Source organism: Pezoporus occidentalis, unplaced genomic scaffold (genome assembly GCF_034315485.1).
Source record: "Pezoporus occidentalis ecotype Australia unplaced genomic scaffold, CSIRO_AGI_Poc_V1 ctg223, whole genome shotgun sequence".
NCBI lineage: Eukaryota > Metazoa > Chordata > Aves > Psittaciformes > Psittacidae > Pezoporus > Pezoporus occidentalis.
This window is the reverse complement of record NW_026914106.1, coordinates 1,982,233-2,000,963: the sequence shown is the minus strand read 5'-3', so window position 1 is coordinate 2,000,963 and position 18,731 is coordinate 1,982,233. Positions and strand designations below refer to the sequence as shown.

Sequence of the window (18,731 nt, the reverse complement as noted above, 5' to 3'; positions counted from 1 at the left end):
GCAATGTCAGATGAAGTCTGAAAGATACTAAGCTTACTGATTACAAAATGTAATTGTGACACCCAGTATGAAGAGAGATCAGAGAGCATCTTTTCAGTGCACAGCGTTATGACATGGCACCTCTTGGGGGTCTGTTTTATTGCAGTCTGTCTGTTCCATATGAGTGAGTCATTCATGCAATAGTTTTAAAAGTAGCTTCACACTGACTTCTACAGCCTTCAGTAGTATTAATTTCTGGTTTTGATATAGCTGAACCTGCAACAGATTGCAATGCAGTGAGGAAAAGAGGCTCCTCAGAACCACGGTGTTCAAGTAAGTGGTGGTCAGCTGGCTCAGCTTAGACCCCTGGTGCATCTGTAATGCCAAAGATGCCTTACAGGTAGTTTTGTGTTGGGGAGGGAATGTTTTTGGTTCTAAAGTGCTGCAAATCTGACATCTACAAAAAATGGACATTTAAGAAAGAACAAAAATGATCAGAGGGCTGGAGCAGCTCTGCTCTGGAGCCAGGCTGAGAGAGCTGGCCTGGTTCAGCCTGGAGAAGAGAGGGCTCCTTAAAGGGAGACCTTAGAGCAGCTTCAGTGCCTAAAGGGGCTACAAGAACCCTGGAGAAGGGCTTTTGATAGGGGCAGGTAGTGACAGGACAAGGGGGAATGGCTTTAAACTAGAAGAGGGTAGATTCAGACTAGAAGCAAGGATAATAGTTTTAGAAGTATCACATATTTTCTAAAAAGGCTTGAAATAAAGCTGGAATCTGCTAAAAGACAGGTGGAAGGCACAATATTGACCAAGTTGAGGCTTGTTCCTCTGTGATGACATTGAAGAACTCTCTGACATGTTTTGATTTCTTTCATATTTCTGATTCTTTATGGAGGCTCGAAGGGTTGAGGCCATTCAAAGAGTTGAGGGAAGCTGTGAATGAAAGTTCATCGGAGCAGAGGACGCCCTGCAGATGTGAGCCAAGCATTAAGTGCAGTTGTCTGCAGAGCTTAATTGCCCCTGCAACTTTTTTTGCCTGTCTTCTCATTTTCCCTAGGTTGGCATTTTTGTGGCTGAATACCACTGGGAGTTAAGGACTTGCTGTGACTCTCGCTCTTACTTAGAGGAGTTTTGCCTGCAGCAGTCACATAGTTGAAAAATACAGATCCATGTGACTGCTAAGAGACCACTGAGAAGCCAAGTAAGGAGGACTCATGGCCATTTTGCAATTCCACCTCATTAGACATGTTTTGGGGCTTATGATTGTGCTGTGAGGATAAATAAGTATAAATATTATATTTGCCTCCAGGTTATCTTTAAAAATGTATTTCTCTGTCTCCCTCCCCCTCTTTCTTTCTTTATTTCCCCCCCTCTTTTTTTTTCCCTTCTCTCTCTTCCAATTTCCAGTGTAGTCTGTCAGCTCCTGGTAGGTGAGTTATCAACTCTGTGGTCTCACAGTATGGTGGCCCAGCATAAGGTATTACATTATAAAGGGTTGCCTTGTGCTGCCAATTACCCGAGGTTCTGGAAAGCAAAATGTGCAGCAGTGTGATTAACTCCGTGTGCAAGTTGCAGCTCACATCACCCCAAAACTGCTGTGAGAAAAAGCATTGCAAAAAGTATTGGACTTGTAGCCAATGCTGCCTTTTCTAGTGAGAAGAAAGTGGCAATGGCTGTCTTTGATCATTTGAACAACTCTTGTGAATTGCCTTTGAAAGAGAGGGGAGCAAGACACCGTGGAAAACTTGGGTGAATACATATCTAAACTGATATTGTTGCCCAGATGTTGGTCTTTCTTAAACACACCAAGGGCGAGTTCTCTTTGTTGAACACGCTGATGCAGGTCACTCCCTGCTGCAGACCTGGGTATCTCCCAACAGAGTCCATGGAATTGTGCCAGTTCACACCAATGGATTTTCTCTTTTTCCTCAATTTGTAATCCACGTGTTCTCAAAAATGAGTGGACCAATTCCTGCAGGAGAAGAATTGAACCAGGGTGGGCAGCATGTAGGGGCCGCAGTGTTTCTGTGGTTACTGCAGTCTGTCTTGTGTGTATGTTATTAGTCTCTGTTATTCAAATTCACTGTAGTTAACACAGGTTTGGTGTAGTGTAAATGTTACCACAGTCGGCTTCAGTGGTTCCTGTTTCTTTTCCTACCCATCTGGGAGTTTGGAAGTCATTTGACTGCCTTGCTTCAATTTAGCTTCATCTAAAATGGCATTTTAAATAATGATCTACCTTTCAGTATCCAGCCCTCTTAATGACTCCATCATGAATGGTGCTGTAGGAATTCACAGACCCTCAGTGTAACAGATGCTGTCTGTGTATGGGAAAGCCTGATATTAGTGAGTTGGTCTTTTGAGGCAGCCACTACGTGATGCAACAAGAACAGCTCCTTTAAAGCAGAAAGCAGCACCAGGGTTTGTATAACTTACATGCTTATTTTGGCTCGCTGGTGTTTCTAGGAGGTGATGCCAGGAAATGCTGTTGCCTTTTCATATTCAAAAGAACGTTTAGCGTCTGGGGCTCATGTAGTTCTAGAATTTGGGGCTGAATTACCACGAGGTGGCAGTGTGCAAGGCCCAAAGTACATCTTGGTTATACCGCTTCCCTGTGACTTGCTTCCCAGACCAGGTAACACTTGGAGTAGATGATCGTTGTAGTCCCTTTCCAACTGGAGCTATTCTGCATTTTCCAGTAAATATTGTTGTTCAAAGTTCATGCATAGATCTTGAAGGATTTCTGGTTTTACAAAGGACACGTTATGCTGTTGTGCACTGTCAGTACATGCTCAAGTCAATACATGAAGCAAGTCTGCATGCTGCTTGTGAGAAGACTGTGGTCCTTTACTTAAGGAACAGAAAAGGGCTTTAGAAAGAGTGACCATACTGTTCTCCATTTCTTCTTATACTAACCCTCCACAAAGTACACATAACCCTTCACAGAGTAAAACACAGTGCAGAGAGTTTCTGCTGTCTTAAATGGAGTAGGGCATTCCCCTGTGCATGTGTGTGAACACACATATTGAACGAACAGACACAAGGCATCCAGCAGTAAGAAACTGTGCTCGTGTTTGTTTCTAAACCATTTCCACTGGGACCATTAAAAAAGCATTTAGTAATATTTGGGAAAGCCATATGCCTCTCCAGGAGGGACAGTCAGTGGGTACCAGGAGCCATGAGCACCAAATGATGACCAGCTTTGCCAGTAAGAGGTACTTTTTATTTTCCTCTCTTCATAAGTGTTTATCCCTTTGAATAGTTGTACAATGTCAGTAGGAAAAGTTCCATCAAAAGCAGTGGCTTAATCTCCATGTAACCCTCCTGGACAGTGTGAATTCATAAATGCTCTCCGAGGTTAATCAAAACCCAGTATGCTGGGAAGACATTACTGTTGCTGCAAAACTTGTATGAAATGATTCTTTATGGCAAGAATTCGGAGTCTGCATGCTCAGTCAGTAGAGCTCTAACAGTGAATAGAGCTGAAAAGAATCCTGCAGTTCCTCATGAGCAGATCCTATCCAGAAGGCTTCACATGTCTCTTTTTTCAGTAGTGTACAAAAGCTTTATACATGATGTCCACAGAAAAGACACTGGATATAACCCCTGGCAAGGAATAAGTTACTTTCAGTAGCAGTGCTCTTTAGCTAGAAGCCATATACAGATGAGGTTCATGCTTGGTCCTGTGGGAGGAGTATAATCATATTCTATCCCTGGTCAAACTAGGCCTTGGTCTTCTAATCACAGAAAGCTTCCTCACAGTTGTGGCAATGCTTTTGACTCGGTGAGGGACCCTCAAGGTGAATAAAACTGAGATGCAGCTCGTAGCATGTCCGCAGTGAGCTTTCACAAGTGGTCTGAGCTTTAACTGTAGGATCCTTTGGTTGGTTGGGTTGGGGTTTTTTCCTGTTTGTTTGTGTTCAAGGTCTAGTTTCAGGTTTTAAAGCCTCTAAAAACATTAGTGTCTTGTTAGGTCCTCATAGTGAAATAGGTGATGTCAGGCTGTTCGGATAATGCAAGTGACAGTGTTTTGGGGAGCTCTGTGGCATTGTGCTCTAATACATTTGCATTTATCATCTCCTGTTACTTCGAATGATTGTCTCTAGGAAGTCGGAGAACCTGCCCTCGGAGCTTATTTGACTGAATCTAAGTCTTGCAAAAGCAGCTCTTTGGCTATTTGTGGATGGTGGCTCTTCAAGTCGTGCTGTTGAAGAGACAAAACCTCATGTAAGCATCTGAGCGTTGCCTTATTTGTAAAAAGCTTTTCAGGGTAGAAACAAGTAGTGAAGGATACTAAAAGTTTCAGTGAAATGTATTAAACTCCCAGTGGCTGATTCCACACCCTTCCCATTCCTGAGAAACAAATGACGTGTTCCAAACTTCACATCTTCTCCCTGCTGCAGGTAAAGGCACAAACTGGTTTCTTTTCCTTTCCTGCACAAGGAGAATTCTGCAAACAATTAAAATTGCAAATTGTTTGCTCAAGATCACATTTATTCAAAGGGTGCCTGCTCTTTGGGGACAGGAAGAAGTTGGGTTTGAGATGCAGTTTGAACAAGGTAAGCATTTTTTCCGATTATTCCCAGCATAATTTACCAACGGGGATACAGTGCATTTGTTAGTTCCTTTAAAAAAAACCTAATCAATGACCTGAAACATTCCCTGCAGACCTATAATATTTATTTCAATGTTCTGTCAATAAATATAACAAGGTTAGTTTTCTATCAGATTACTTGGAAGAATCATTTGAGGGAAGTTCTATTTGGTAAGCTCAATTGCAAGAAGCAATCAATAGGAAAAAGTCCTCTTGTTGGTATTGGAAGAAACGAGGAGCTCTGAGGAGTCAGAGCAGATCAAGTATTTATGTCTCTGCCCTAGCATCCGAAGGCCAGTTTGCTTCCAAATGCCAAAGGAGGGCAAGTCTGAGACAGTGTTTGAAGGACTAGTGTGGCATGCTGAATACTGCTGTGCTAAGAGGAAATCCCTGTTGACTCCTTTTGTTCATCAACCAGACCATCATTGCCCTGCGTTTCAGAGCATGTGTAAAATCTTGACGTAGCACTTCTCAATTTCTGTGGTCCTCTCCAAAACAGTTTTATTGAGTAATGCAAAACTCATCCTGCGCTTTCACCATGTATTTGTAACACTGGAGAGGAGAGCCAGGCTTTCTGCCCTGCTCAGTAATCTTTCCTTGACATTACCAACTCCTGTTGAATGTGCCAGAGGCAACATTCTCATCGAGTGCTGTGCTGCAAGCTTGCTTCTACTGATAGAAGGAGGAGACAGTGTGGAGGTATGACAGCACAAGACACATATGAAAGGGCTTTCATGACTCCATTTGGCCCACAAATGGGGAGATTTGGCAGCTGGCTTGCAGGACTGGAGACAGTAAAGCCAGAATGGAAAGAAACACAAAATGGTTTAAAGTGAAAATGAGAAACAAAGCTGGGAGGATTCTACATCCAATCATCCTACTGTAACGTACTCGAATTCTAAATCCCATGTTTCTATTAAATGCATTTTCAGCTCAAATAGTTTGGGGGACAAAGAAAGATCCATGTAACATAATTTCCCATATAAAGATGACCTCTCCATTACTATCACTGATACCTGTGTATTCTACAGTACCTGTGGTAAGTTTTTGTTACAGGCATAACTACAAGCTGCATGTTTCCAGCCTGTCTCTGTTATGTTTTACAGTCCAGCTTTTGCTGGGAGCCTGCCTTCTGTACAGTTTGTTTTTACAGCACTCTGAGGACAAGGGGGGTTAAAACTTAACCAGGGGAAGTTCAGATTGGATATAAGGAGGAAATTCTTTCCTGTGAGGGTGCTGAGGCACTGGAATGGGTTGCCCAGGGAGGTTGTGAATGCTCCATCCCTGGCAGTGTTTAAGACCAGGTTGAACGAAGCCTTGGGTGAGATGGTTTAGTGTGAGGTGTTCCTGCCCATGGCAGGGGGGTTGGAACTGGGTGATCTTAAGGTCCTTTCCAACCCTAACTATTCTATGATTCTATGATTCTATCTTGAAGAAATTAATAGCTGATGATTGTGCTTCTGTAAGGACCTTTGGTTATCTTCACTGCTGGGATAAAATATATTATTTTAAATATATTGTTATAAACTATTCTATGATTCTATGAATACAGGGAAGGTACCTGGCTTCTTGCAAACGGAAGTAGTGGCGTTAAAGCCCCATAGATGTGTGGGAAAAACCCACCAAAACCCCTTTGAATTATGAAATATTTTGTCAACCAGGTTAAGGCAAACGTCCCACATGGAATGGTGGTGGCTGAACACCAGTCATTTCTGCAGTGCAATACTGATGCCATGTGAAAGAACTAAAAAGGGGAGAAAATGACTACTGCTGAGCTAAACGTTTAATTACCTGGTGTCACAGTTCTGGAGTCTCTTGACATGAGTGTGTTTCTGCTTATTTCAGCCTTTCTTCCAGTCATCCCACATGCTTGTTTTAAGCTGATTTCTTGAGTTCTACTGCAAAAATCACTGTGCATGCACTTAAACGTGTGCTGCTGCAGTATTAAAGCATTTCTAAAGGAGCTGTGCTCATACTGAAGTGGTCACCAGCCTGTTCACCTGTGTGCAACAAAGAGCAAACTAAATTCAGTTGGTGTCTTCTTTATGCATGGAAGGAGCATGGAGGAGCCGAATTGACTTGAAGGTTTGCACACTCCTCGTGTTCATTGTAAGTACATACAGCTCCTGGTGCAAAAATCTTCATAACTTTTCAAGGCAAAAAAAAACCCAACCCAAAGAAAACAGAAGTTGTGTTCCCCTCATCAAAGTGAAGCACTTGAAAGCAATTTCTTTGAGGTGGTGTGCATCAGGCATGAGGGAAACACAAATAGAGTCCCCTTCCTTTGTCCGGCTGCATCAGCGCAAGGCACTGACATAGCCCACTCTTGTGGGAGCAGTTGGCCAAAATTGCTTTTATAATATATGCTGGAGCAGTGAGTAGGGAGGTGCTAGAAGCAGCCCAAAGGGGCCAGGGGCTGATATAAAGCCTGAATGTAAAATACATTTCTGTGATTATATATGGTCACTGAAATGGAGCTGAAAAAAAGGAGGGTAGTAAAGATAAACCCAGTGCTCATAGCACCAGTTTTCCCTTCAGAATATAGTCAGAGGTTTTGGAGTGAATCCTCTTGGGATAACTGCATTAACATTAATGGAGAGTCTGGTCTTGCTAGAGAGCTGTTGGACTTCCAACATTATTGCCTAAAATGCCAGAAAACTTGAGAACTGCAGAAATTATGATTAGCTTAGTGATGGGGGTTTCTTTCCCGAATAACTACTGGTATTTAGAAAGAAGGGAGAGAAGGAAGAAAGACTTGGATCCAAAAATACATGGGTTTGGTCATTGCAGAACACTGATCTAAATGTTTCTCCTGATCTCTTCATAGTCATGAGGCACCACAGTTGCCTGTGGGGTTTTTGAATGCAGAGTTTTTACCCTTAGCTACCCTTCCAGGGCAGCACTGTGATAGGACAGGGAGCAGAGGACACCAGCTAACTTTAGTGTGAGTTGTGAATCTACCTACGGCTCTTACATTTTGTAGCCTTTAGAACCCAGTTTGGAAGTTTATTGAGCCAGGAAAAGCAGGTGAGGCTCTCCCAGCCTCAGCTTGGACATCACCTGATGAAGCCTCACATGATAAAGGCTCCATAGTACTCTTCAAAGCCATGATGGTGGGAGATGGCAGATGGTTCCCCAGCAGTAACTTTCCAAATTGTCCATTAACCGCAAAGCCATCAGGAAAATTGAAGCATGTGACACAATTATACAGGAGAGGACCTGCATCACGTCCCTCATGGGTGAGTCTCATCCTGCAGCACAGCCATGCTTGTAGGAGGCCACCATTTAGCCTTTTCCTTTTAGTTTGCCATTTAGAGCAGAAAAAGCTCTTTATAATATATGCATGCAAGCTAATGATAGACAAGATGCCTTTGCTGTTCTGATCTGATAGTTGGGTTGGTTTTTCCACAAATGGTGATGACTCTCTGGAAGATTTCTTCTCCACTAAGCTAAGAATGTGATCCACAGTGGCAGAAAAAGGAGAAACAGTTTTCATAAGGTCATGATCTTGTGGCCTGCAGAGAACTAAGAGGTCAGAGCCCACACAAGCTGACTTGACTGCACGATTCAGGGAGTCAGTGAAGAGAAACCACAGGGGGAAAAATATCACTCAGCTCTCCATTTTAGGTTAACTTTGTGGTTGACAGGGACCACCAGTGAAATTGTGTAATGGTGAATATTTAACATTGTTCACCATTATTCCTCTGTAGGCAAAGATTTTGAAATGAAATAATTAAGTCTTTTTTTATCCGTGCTGAGTTGTATTTTCTGTGTGCGCAGGTACACATCCAGGAAGGGGGTGAAAATAGAGCTTAAAAACAGCAGAAAGAAAACTCTCTTGAAAGCCCAGGTTGGCCTTTCATATGTTAGCATCTTCCAGCACGTTAGAGATTGCAGTGATGATATTTCTGCTTGTGAGTCAAGTCGGAGGATCTTCCTTTGTGCCTCCAAGTGTAGTGTGAGTGATGAGGTGACATCAGCTTTGAATATTCCCTAGTATGTTAATTAAATTGTAACTTTGGTTTAACCGAATACTTAAACTTGAATTTTCTTAGAAGCTGGTATTCCAACGACTGCAGATACATGTAGCAGAAATGTGTTAACTCTGTATTTGCCGATACCATTAAAGATAATAAGAAACAAATCTATGCAGATGTCCTGTGCTACAGTGGATGAGTGATTTTCCACTGTAACAAAAGGTAAAAGCCTATCCATTCAAGTGCAGCTAGAAATTATTTCTAATTGGTATGAAAGAATCCTTAAATCTGGATACTGCTTTTAACAGTTTGGGCTTAAATTACAGTTAATAGTTCCCATAAAAGAGGCTAAAGGAGAAATGCTAACATTTGGAATCCTTGCACACTAAATGCTCTCTGGATTTCTAGTCATAGCATCATCTCTAACGGTTTTACTGTCAAAAATAAGCAGAAAGTTGTCACAGTAAAGAATTTCTTCCTAATGTCTAATCTAAACCTATTTTAACAGTCTAACGTTACACTGCAGCAGCTGCCCTCCACCCGTCCCCATGGCTCGGCACCACCCTGGCTGGTAGTGGAACTTACGCCTTCACAGGTCAAAGAGTATCGCCAGTAATAGGTCTCAAAGAGGTTCCCTGTTCCTGGAGCATCATGGGGGTCCCAAAGGCCCCTGCAGAGTGTGTTTCATTGCTTTATTTTCAGGTTGTAGAGCTAACAGAGCCATTATGCATGAAACAAACTGGCAACAAAACAGGCACATGCCTAGGGCAGCAAGCGGTTCGTGGGGGTTTTTAATATCATTCCTCTCTGGAGTGTCTCAGTGATGCATAACGTGACAAAAACCTCATCCTTAGATACCAACGTCTTCCCAGAATAAATTAGCAAGAGCAGAAAATTCCCCTTCCTTAAACTTCCACAAAACGTGGCCACTGAGGCTCATTGGTGGCAGTTTGCAGCATAACGCTTGGCTTGGCCTAGGTCAGAGATGCTGCTCTCTACGTGGGATATGGGAAGTGAGTATGGAGAGAGGTCAGACCCAATATTGTTATTCCATGTTTGCCTCTTCCTCTCCTATTTTTGCATTGAATATTAATAAGCAGCATTACCTGGGCTTATCAGCACTTTAATTACAGGTGAGACACTCAGGGTTACTGTTGCTGCTCCCCTGAGGTTTTAGCTGTACTGTCAGGTTGCTTTCCAGATCGTTAAAACCTCATTTTCGTTAACGCTTTATTTCAGCACAGCCTACTCCTTCTAACTTTAAGTTCTGTCTGGTTACCCTAATTCAGAGGATGAATGGCTCAGAGAGGGTCGTAGAATATAGAATCAGTTCTACTTTAGCAAATCCGTGGGTTATTGTAATTATCAAATCCTAGAGTCTTCACAGCTCCAACTCATCACTAAGTGCCAGCAGTGATGTTCTGAGGGACTGATTGATGTCTGAAGGGGTGCCTTTTGCATCCCCACTTAGACAAGTGTGCCCCCTGGAAGCTTACTCTTCCTACAAAGATAACTGCAGCCTCAGACACTAGTATGACCATAGAATTGTAATGTGGGTTGGAAGGGACCTTAAAGCTCTTCTGACTCTGAAAGTCCCTTTATTATGGCTGAAAGTTAAGATGGGATGCCATGGGGAGGACTGTGCCATGAATGCCTTGTCTTTGACTCTGCACCAGGTCTCTGTGGAGCAGCCAGCCAAGCCGTGCTGCTGTGTTTTCCCCAGTGACTTTGCCCTGCTGGGGCAGAAGCAGCTCAACCTCTGAGTCTGGGTTAAGCCAGCTCCTTCCTGTTAGGCAGCTGGAGAGAAGGTAAAAGCTGCTGCCAGTGTGTCTCTGGCAGAAGACCAGTAGGTCTAGTTTGTTCCTAAGGAGTTACAGAAAGCTGGTATTTGTAATGTTTCATCAGCCCAGCGAAACTCCCTGTGGACAATTGTCCATTTGGTTTGGGGTTTTTTTCCAGAATTCCACGCTAGAAAGTAACCAGTATTGTACATCATTCTCTTGCTGTAAAGCAAACAATCCATGCTGTTGCTCAGCAAGCCTCTAAGAAACCAGTGGTAATCCATTTGCTGTGAGAATACCTTTTTTTAGCCTGAAGGCTCTTTATAGTAGTATTTTAAGTAATTCTAAGTGGAATCCTTTGTATTTGAGAATTCTCTGATTCTCAAGTTCTTTTGCTCATAAGCATAAGCTAATGTATACATGCAGTGTGAGCTTGCTCTGTTGTTTGTACTCATAGAGCTACTTCTCAGCAAATGCAGCTTTTATTCACATAAGTCAATAATAAAGGGTGGCCACTGCATGAAAGCTAATCTCAGAACTCCAGTAAGAAGAAAACTTCCCATAATTCCCAAATTGTATTTTTGTGGGCTTAAAAGAATGTTGTTGAATCTGCACTTGGAATAGGGTAGCTGCATCTTATTTATAGCTCTGTTCTGTCTGGTTCATTTCCTCTTACATCCCTACAGAATGATATGAATGAAAATGACACCACTGGCTATGAGGGTGACAATAAAAGAGCTTATAGAAATAAGATTTTTATAGTTTCAAGACTAAGAGAATCAAAAGCCTTAGAGTTATGATCTAAGAGGGTAGGAGAAGGATCAGGCTGTGCTGGTTGAAGAGGTCCCACTGGTGGATCTTCTGGGTTTGGGTGGGGGGGGAGGTTTGGTTTTAAGCACAAAGTCCAAATTCACATAAATGATGTGAATGTTGAGAAAGACTTATGTGGGCATGGAAACCCTGTGTATTACAGAAAGCACTAGAACTTGCAATCTAAATCAGTCATATTTTTATCTCTTTTCATTCCCTCAGAAGCCAGATTATGGCTGAATTTTGACTATAAATGAAGAAAAAACACAGTGCCTTCTTCAAGAAGCTCAGTGGTCTTCAGGTTAGAATCCTGAATACGGCATCCCAGCTTTAAAAGCATTTACTGTTTCAAGGGGGATTCTCTTTGTACAGATGGATGTTTTCTGCCCTAGACACCGCTGACAAATGATGACAGATAGAAAAACTTATATTAGAAATAAGCAAACACTATGACATCTTCAGGGTAATTTGAAATGAAAATATTCAGACCATTTGTAATAACTTACAGGTAAAATCATACACAAGAATATTATGAGCAAGGCTGCATTCAGTATTAATCACACAGAATAAGTACATATAGCTATCTTGTTGCTCCTGCCCTGGCATTCGATGGCATTTTGATGTACGTAACATATGAACAGCAAATATGTAAAAGAACATCAATATATAGAAGAGGGATTGTCAGAGTGATGTGCATGTGGCAAATAAAGAAGGGAACTTGAATTCTGAGAGAATGCAGGTAAAATATTGTCAAATAACATGAAAATTACAGCTTGATTGCTTATAATAAAGGAAAGTTTTACAGATGCTGAGGAGTTCTGTCAGACAGGCTGAGTTTCTGACGGTGCCTGTGAGACCAGGTTAGAGGGAGATGAAAGCTGTGAGGTGTGAGAGCACTCTTCTTACTGCTTGTCAGTGCAACACCTTGGCTTTACAGCTTTAAGTCATCCACTCCGTATTTACTGAAATGTGATATAAATGGCCTAAATTTAGCTGAATGCTTCACTACTGTATAGTGATGTGAGGGTAATAAAACTAAAAATGAAGCTAGAAGTGAGAATCAATAGCCCAGGCTGACGTGCAAGGCCTCAGTGTGGGATGCCAAGCATAGATTTGAAACTCTTAGAGCTAAACAAGGCCAGTCCTGGGATGTCAGCATTCACACTCCTGAAGCCCTGAGTTCATGGATCTTGATTACACCCAGCGGGGTATCATTCTTAGTGATGAGAGGAAAAAAAAACCTGAGGTCTGTCTCTTCAATAGACTGTTACTGCTGTGAAGGTGGAGGGAAAGCTGCGTTTGTGCATATTTTACTTCTCTGCGCAAGGAAACTTCACCTGCTGACATCTTTCTATTTGTGCATTCCTATTCAGCAGCTTACAATGAAGATTTGCATTCTTTAAGGTGCCTTACAGATTGTTGCTTTACTGTTAGCTAATAATTGGGTTTACTTTAAAGTTCATGGCCGGTGTGTGGTTAGTCCCCACGGAGAAATAGCCACTTCGCTAAACACAAACCAATTAATTGAGCAATGAGTTATCAGACAATAGACGTTCTGATCTTCAGCTGTGTATGTGTAAAACATGTAGTGCAGCAAAATTAGGTGGCATGTGGCTAAAAGAAATTATTCTCTATAAGGGACTGTACGGTCAGATAAACTTGGTGTTGCCTTTGTTGCAGTGTGGAGACATCTCCTTTTTTATTTGCACTTTGCTTTTTTAAGACACAAAAATGAAATTACATTTACATTACTGTGTAGCAATGTGGATTCCGAGCTCTCAGGCTTTCCTGCAGGTAATATGTTAAGGAAGGAGGCTCTAAGGGCTGGGAAATCTGGGTTTTTACAATTCAGCAACGCGTAATTCACTGCTTCACTGAGAAAGAGGTGGAATTTAGTTTTTCTTCACCTGTGATTCATAGGAGCCTGTTGGTGAGAGTTTGTGCAAGCAAACTTACGTGCTGTGTGTATGTGCCGTATTGCTGGTGCTCACGTTGCCTTTTTCCCTACTTTATTTCTACGTCTGGGAGGGAGCTCTGAAAGTGGGAGAGTGACGGAGCAGTTTGATTTGAGCATCAGTGCCTCTGACCTTATTTATGGGATGCGTTTCCCACAGATCCCCTCCAACTGCAAACTGTTCCCCATCACACCTCACCCCAATCCCATCTGGGCTCCATCCACTCCCCCCCTTTTCTTTATAAACCTAAAAAGCTCGGCTGCATTCTCTCGTTCTGCCTGTGCTCAGGCAGTCCGTGTACTAGCACCCTTTCTCTCAGACCTTCGCAACCTGGCTGCGGTTGCTGTAATGAATGTGTAAGTGACAAAAAGCAAAGCAGAGTGTAAAAGATGCTAATCAGCCTTTGTTCTTTTCAGACATGACATGCAGGACCTGAAGTATAGATTTTGTATGGCGAGAGATAGATTTTAATTAAGCATCTTAATAGAGAAATCCTTCTTGTTTTTTTCAGAATAAATTAAGGAAGTAACTTTGATGCAATATCATTTTCATCTAATCAGTAACATTCTGAAATTACCATGTTGTTTTCCATTAGAAATACCATCATCCAACAAATCAGATAAAATTATTTAACGTAGCTATATTGCAGCCTCAGCTAACATTAGCCTGGGCATGTGTATACACCAAACAGTGAGTGAATTGACAAATGTTCATAGGGAGGAGAGGGCAGAGTATCCACAGTTCTGTGTACTCCTTTGAGTAAGATGCCCATATCCGATCTAGAGTCACTAATAATCCAGCAAATGCTTACCAGGGTTTTGCCATCTGCATACAGAGAGTACTGATTACTAGCACCAATAAAAGACAAATGTCATTAGCTTTCACTTGTATTCACAGATTATTAATATCTCCATTAAAACATTTGACTTTATATTTGGCATGAGTTCAGAGGGGTTTGTTTGACATAAACTGACACGTTGACAAGAGTTCTCATACCATGGTGTTTGCCAGGTTTATAACATACAAAACAAAGTGCATGACCAGGAATCACCTTGCAAGGCTGCGACAGTAGTTATGATCTTAAGGTCCTTTCCAGCCCTCACCATTCTATGGTTCAGTGAGTCTGGAAAATCGATGGAGTCGCTGCTGCCTGATGGTGTCTTTGATAAATGTGTGTGGTGGTTTTGAGTTTTACACAACTGTAGTTTCAAAGTTCATATTCCTGACAGCCAGAGGCAGGCCGCAGTTTGCCCTGCACGTCCAAGCACTCGTAATTGTAATTAATATTTATTTTCTGTTATGATAGTGCCTTGAGGTGAAGTCAAGTGGGTGCTGTGGCTGCCCAAAGTGAGAGCATCACTGAGAAGGAATGGGCAACTGAGGCAGCTGGAGATCAAGTGGCTTACTCGATCGAGTGGCTTACTCAACAGCGTACAGAGAATTGTCGTGTCAGCTGGAAACTAAACACAGCTCATCTGGCAGGCTCTTTGTAATGGAAGGAGTTTTCCCAAGAATAAGGCATTCCAAATTGAGGTGTAGGGAGTGTTACCTCTTGATCCTATCATTCACTTCTGTCAAGGAGTCACATGAGGATCTGATTTAATAAAAAGGAAGCCTGAACTAATCACATGGCCCATTTTTTCTCCTACTGTAGAAACTGAGCTAAGGGCTTAGGGCATATGAATAGGCATGGCAAGAGCATGGAACCTGCCCTCTCAGAACAGTCTTTCAGGATCACTGCAGTTGGATGAGCTTCCCTTAAAGCTCATCCAGTCCCAACCAAAAGATGGTACAAGTCAAGAATAGTTGAGGATTGCAGGACCTGGGTATTTCTAACACCCAGCAGCATGGGTTTCACTTCCTGCTGCCTCTCTTACTGTCACAGACCAAATTAGAGATATTGTGCCTCAACAGGAGATGCCCCATTGCCAGCAGAGACTTTTAATGATCCTCAGGTTCACATGCTGCTCTGGGAGCAACCTCTGAAGGCTACTGAAGATTTTGCAACATACTATTCCTATAGAGAAGAATGTGTATCTCACCAGGAATGCATATTCAGTAGGCTTCCACATTTTAGCACTGTGGTTTTCTCTTCTGGATATGCATTATCTCTTGTTCAGGTCCTTTTAGCTTTTCCAGATACCTTCTTGGTCTTGTGAGCTCTGGCAAGCAGACTGAGCAAATGTCCTTTGGATATGAGTTGGTAACTAGCTTGGGTCATGAGGAAACTGCCCCTTGAGCAAGGAACATCCTAGCATCACAGATTGCTCCAGCCCTTCTCCTGGAATATCTCTGTTCAGCCACCTTGGAATCATGGAAATACAGGTTCATTCCACTTCTAAGGCACTTAGAGATGCATTGGGTTTGACTCCCTCTCAAAGCTGGACCAACTGTGAAGTTTGACCAGGTTCCTTAAGGTTATACTGCAAGATGCCAGGGGAGCATAAGTGATCGGTGATTTTGATGCAAAGACCGTACTTAGAGTTGTGAGATGAACTTAGATGAAGTTCTGTAGCCCGAGGTGGAGAGTGCTCAGCATGGATAACAAGCTCCCAGTCTTCCTCATGGTCTGTCAGTGGGATTAGCCATCTCCTCTGTCGAATTTTGTGTAAAAGGAAGACTTCTGGCTAAGATAAGATCATCTACAGAGCAACTCACTTGACAGTCCTAGTTCATTTCCTGCTTTGGCAATATCACAGAGGTCATCTCCACAGAACTCTCCTCCTAAGAGGCCTTCCTGCATTTCTAAGCTCATACACCTTCCTAAGGCTCTGTTTTCCTCACCTGCAAGTTTAGGCCATTTTTATTCCCTCTAACTTGGCTCCAGCACTCCCAACAGCCATTTGGGGTATTTTATGCTTCCCTTTTATGAACACTGTGCTTAAGCAGTATATGGCTAGCAAGCACACAGCTTTTGCAGGCCATCATGTTCTTTATTTTCTCAATGTGGTTCGTTTAGAGGCGCTTTAAGGAAACATTTTCCTGCAGGTTGCTTGTGAAAGGGGATTGCTTTGGGTTGGTTCTTTATATTCAGCTTATCCTGACTTTGACATGAAGTGCAAACAGACATTGATAATACATGGGAATGGTCAAAAGGAGCAATGAAAACTGCTTGCATATGCTTTTGGAAATGTGTTTCTGCTCTGAAAAGTAATTACCTGAATTTGACTTGGCTTCACGTCGCTCATCTCCTCCTTGAGCGTCAGGGCTGCTGACATTACTGGAGTGGTTACTGGTGTCAGAATGATCTTCCTGGCTGTTCTCTGAGAGACTGAATTATACTGGAGATTTTATGCATCATCAGGAGATTATTTCCCCTGTAAATTCTAATTGCAGGAATACCTCAAGCACTTCCGTGCCTTCTGGGTATGGTTGACAGCATTGCACAAGTGTGACTGAGATCCTGAGGAGCAAGGGAAATGACTTGGATGCAGAAGTTTACCAAAACCAGAACTGGGAGAATTTTGCTGGGGCAACAAATGGAGCAAAACTTTGGTGAATTTGGATGGAGAACGCTTTGGCGTCTGTTACAGGTAAGAATGCCCTGTAATATCCTATGGCTGGATGCACAGCGCACATCCATGCCCCTCAGACCCCATGAAGAATCCCAGGGACATGCATTTGGCCACATTTTTTTCTTTATTTCGAAATTTGGGCATGATTTTGAATGGGCAAACGCAGGCTCAGGAAGATGAGGTTTGTCTTTTCAAAAATCAGAGGCTGTTAGAGGAGCTTCCTTTTCCCCTTGCAAACTGCCATCGGCTACCCCAGAATGGCGCTTGGCTTGGAAATGTATGACTTGAATTGTAATTAGTGGTTAGGTTTGTATGTGGAAAGATGATATTCTCCTATTCTCTACCTTTCTGAAGGAAGAGAGGCCGATGGCCTCCTTAGAGCCAGTCCATCTCTAATCTACTCCCTATTTCCACCGTTGATGCTCCTACCTTTACAAAAGAAAGATGCAGACTCAAATGATTGTCAGAAGACTGCAGGTATTGTGATTTGTGTAGGCTTCTCCTTCATCTCAGCCTCCTTCACTTGTCTAAAGAAAGTAAAATATGTGAATTTAGAAGCACTATGACACCAGCGTTCCCTCCCTATATTTAATATATTCTCCTCTTTTCATGGAATCAGAAATCTATGCTCAAAACCCCAGATTTTATTTAAGACTAACACGCAGCTAAGGGAATTTTATTACATAAGAAATAGTAACATTAAATATGGTCAGTGCTTACAATGGTGCTTTCTGCCTGAAGTAAGTGATAAAACTTACTGCGTGGATAGTATTAGAGTGAGGTGCATCAGGCAGTGTGCTGCAGGATTTAGTGATGCTAATATCTGTTAAAAAAATACTTCTTTTGTTAGTCCTTCTCCACATACAGCTTCAAATCCTTCCATTGGAATCTGGTTGTGGAAGTAAACCTGCTTAAAAGAATTTCCTTCTGAGGCACAACATGCCTTAAAATATAAGCAAAAGTCAACGTGCTAAACCAAAATTGATCAGCTCAGTGAACACACTCGTTTGCCTGGAACTGAAATGTGCAGTCTGAAAGAGCAAGGCTTGGGAACTGGAGATCCAGGAAAGGAGCAGACCTGCTAAAAGGAATAACGTTTTGGTGCAACGAGCTCATTTGCCCAACAGCTTTCTACCTCAATTAACATACATGGGAAATGTGTGTATGGAGTGTGACAGGCTGCTCAAGTCACCCTCTCCTGAGAGTGGGATTATATAATCTGCAAGTGGCAGAGTTGCACTGAGATTAAAGTACTGAATGTCTTGTTTCTCCAGGCTGCTGGCAGCGCTGCCTGCTCCTTGGCTCCGTACTTCACCCTGACTTGTGAATGATCCGCCTGGGCTCTGGTGTCCCTGAACTAACCAAGTGTCTGGGAGCCCCGTTCAGCTGCTCTTTGGAACAAAAGAGAGAGAACCTGAAGGAAATCCTGCTTGCACTGTGAAGCACCCTGAGTGCAGCCTGCCCGTTCAGGAGCGCACTGCAGAAAATGATGAGGGACAAGGTAAGGAACCACATCCTTTCCCTTCTTAGCTGGCAAAGAAAACCCTTTTCTTTGGTCAGCCCTGGCAGAAGCTCCATTTTAAACACCTTCCAAGAGTGATTGTGAAACCTCTAGAGACCACAGTATCTGTCACTTGGGGTTTTCTTCTTATGAGTCTGGGAAACTCCTTGAGACATCCCCATGCCTGGAAAACTTCAAAGTATTCCTAAGAGAGCATAATGAGGCTTTAACTGTGAGGCACTGCACTTTGACATGGGGAGGAGGCTGTTTCCATTCTTGCCAGAGGATTTGGTAGTCCCTGCATCTCGTTGGGACTGTCACCCATTTCACTTTGAGGATGCAAAGCCTTCTTTCAGCGTGGTCTGTGTAATATGGGACATGCAGATGGGAATACGGACAATATGGAAGAAGCTTTGTTTGCATCTAGAGCACAAAGAGAGCAAGCAAAGGGTTCATTTTTTAGTCCCGTTCTCTCCACGTTGTAGAATGCTTGAGTTGCTAACTGGTGTTGCCTGCTGCCCAGAGAGCACCAGGTCACCTCTCAGGGCGTCACGTTGTCTCTTCTACATGCTAAGCTTGCAGACTCTTCAGGCTACAGCACCCGGATTTCCCTCAGGTGTGC

At 42.7% G+C, this 18,731-nt stretch overlaps 1 long non-coding RNA gene across 1 annotated transcript; it reads left to right on the top strand.

The window, feature by feature from the left end:
* The first annotated feature begins 494 nt into the window (after positions 1 to 494).
* LOC134164743 (uncharacterized) lies at positions 495 to 18,496 on the top strand. Its single transcript, XR_009965231.1, has 3 exons — positions 495 to 1,177; positions 16,430 to 16,626; positions 17,883 to 18,496. It is a non-coding gene; the product is annotated as an uncharacterized LOC134164743 (long non-coding RNA).
* Positions 18,497 to 18,731: the final 235 nt, after the last annotated feature.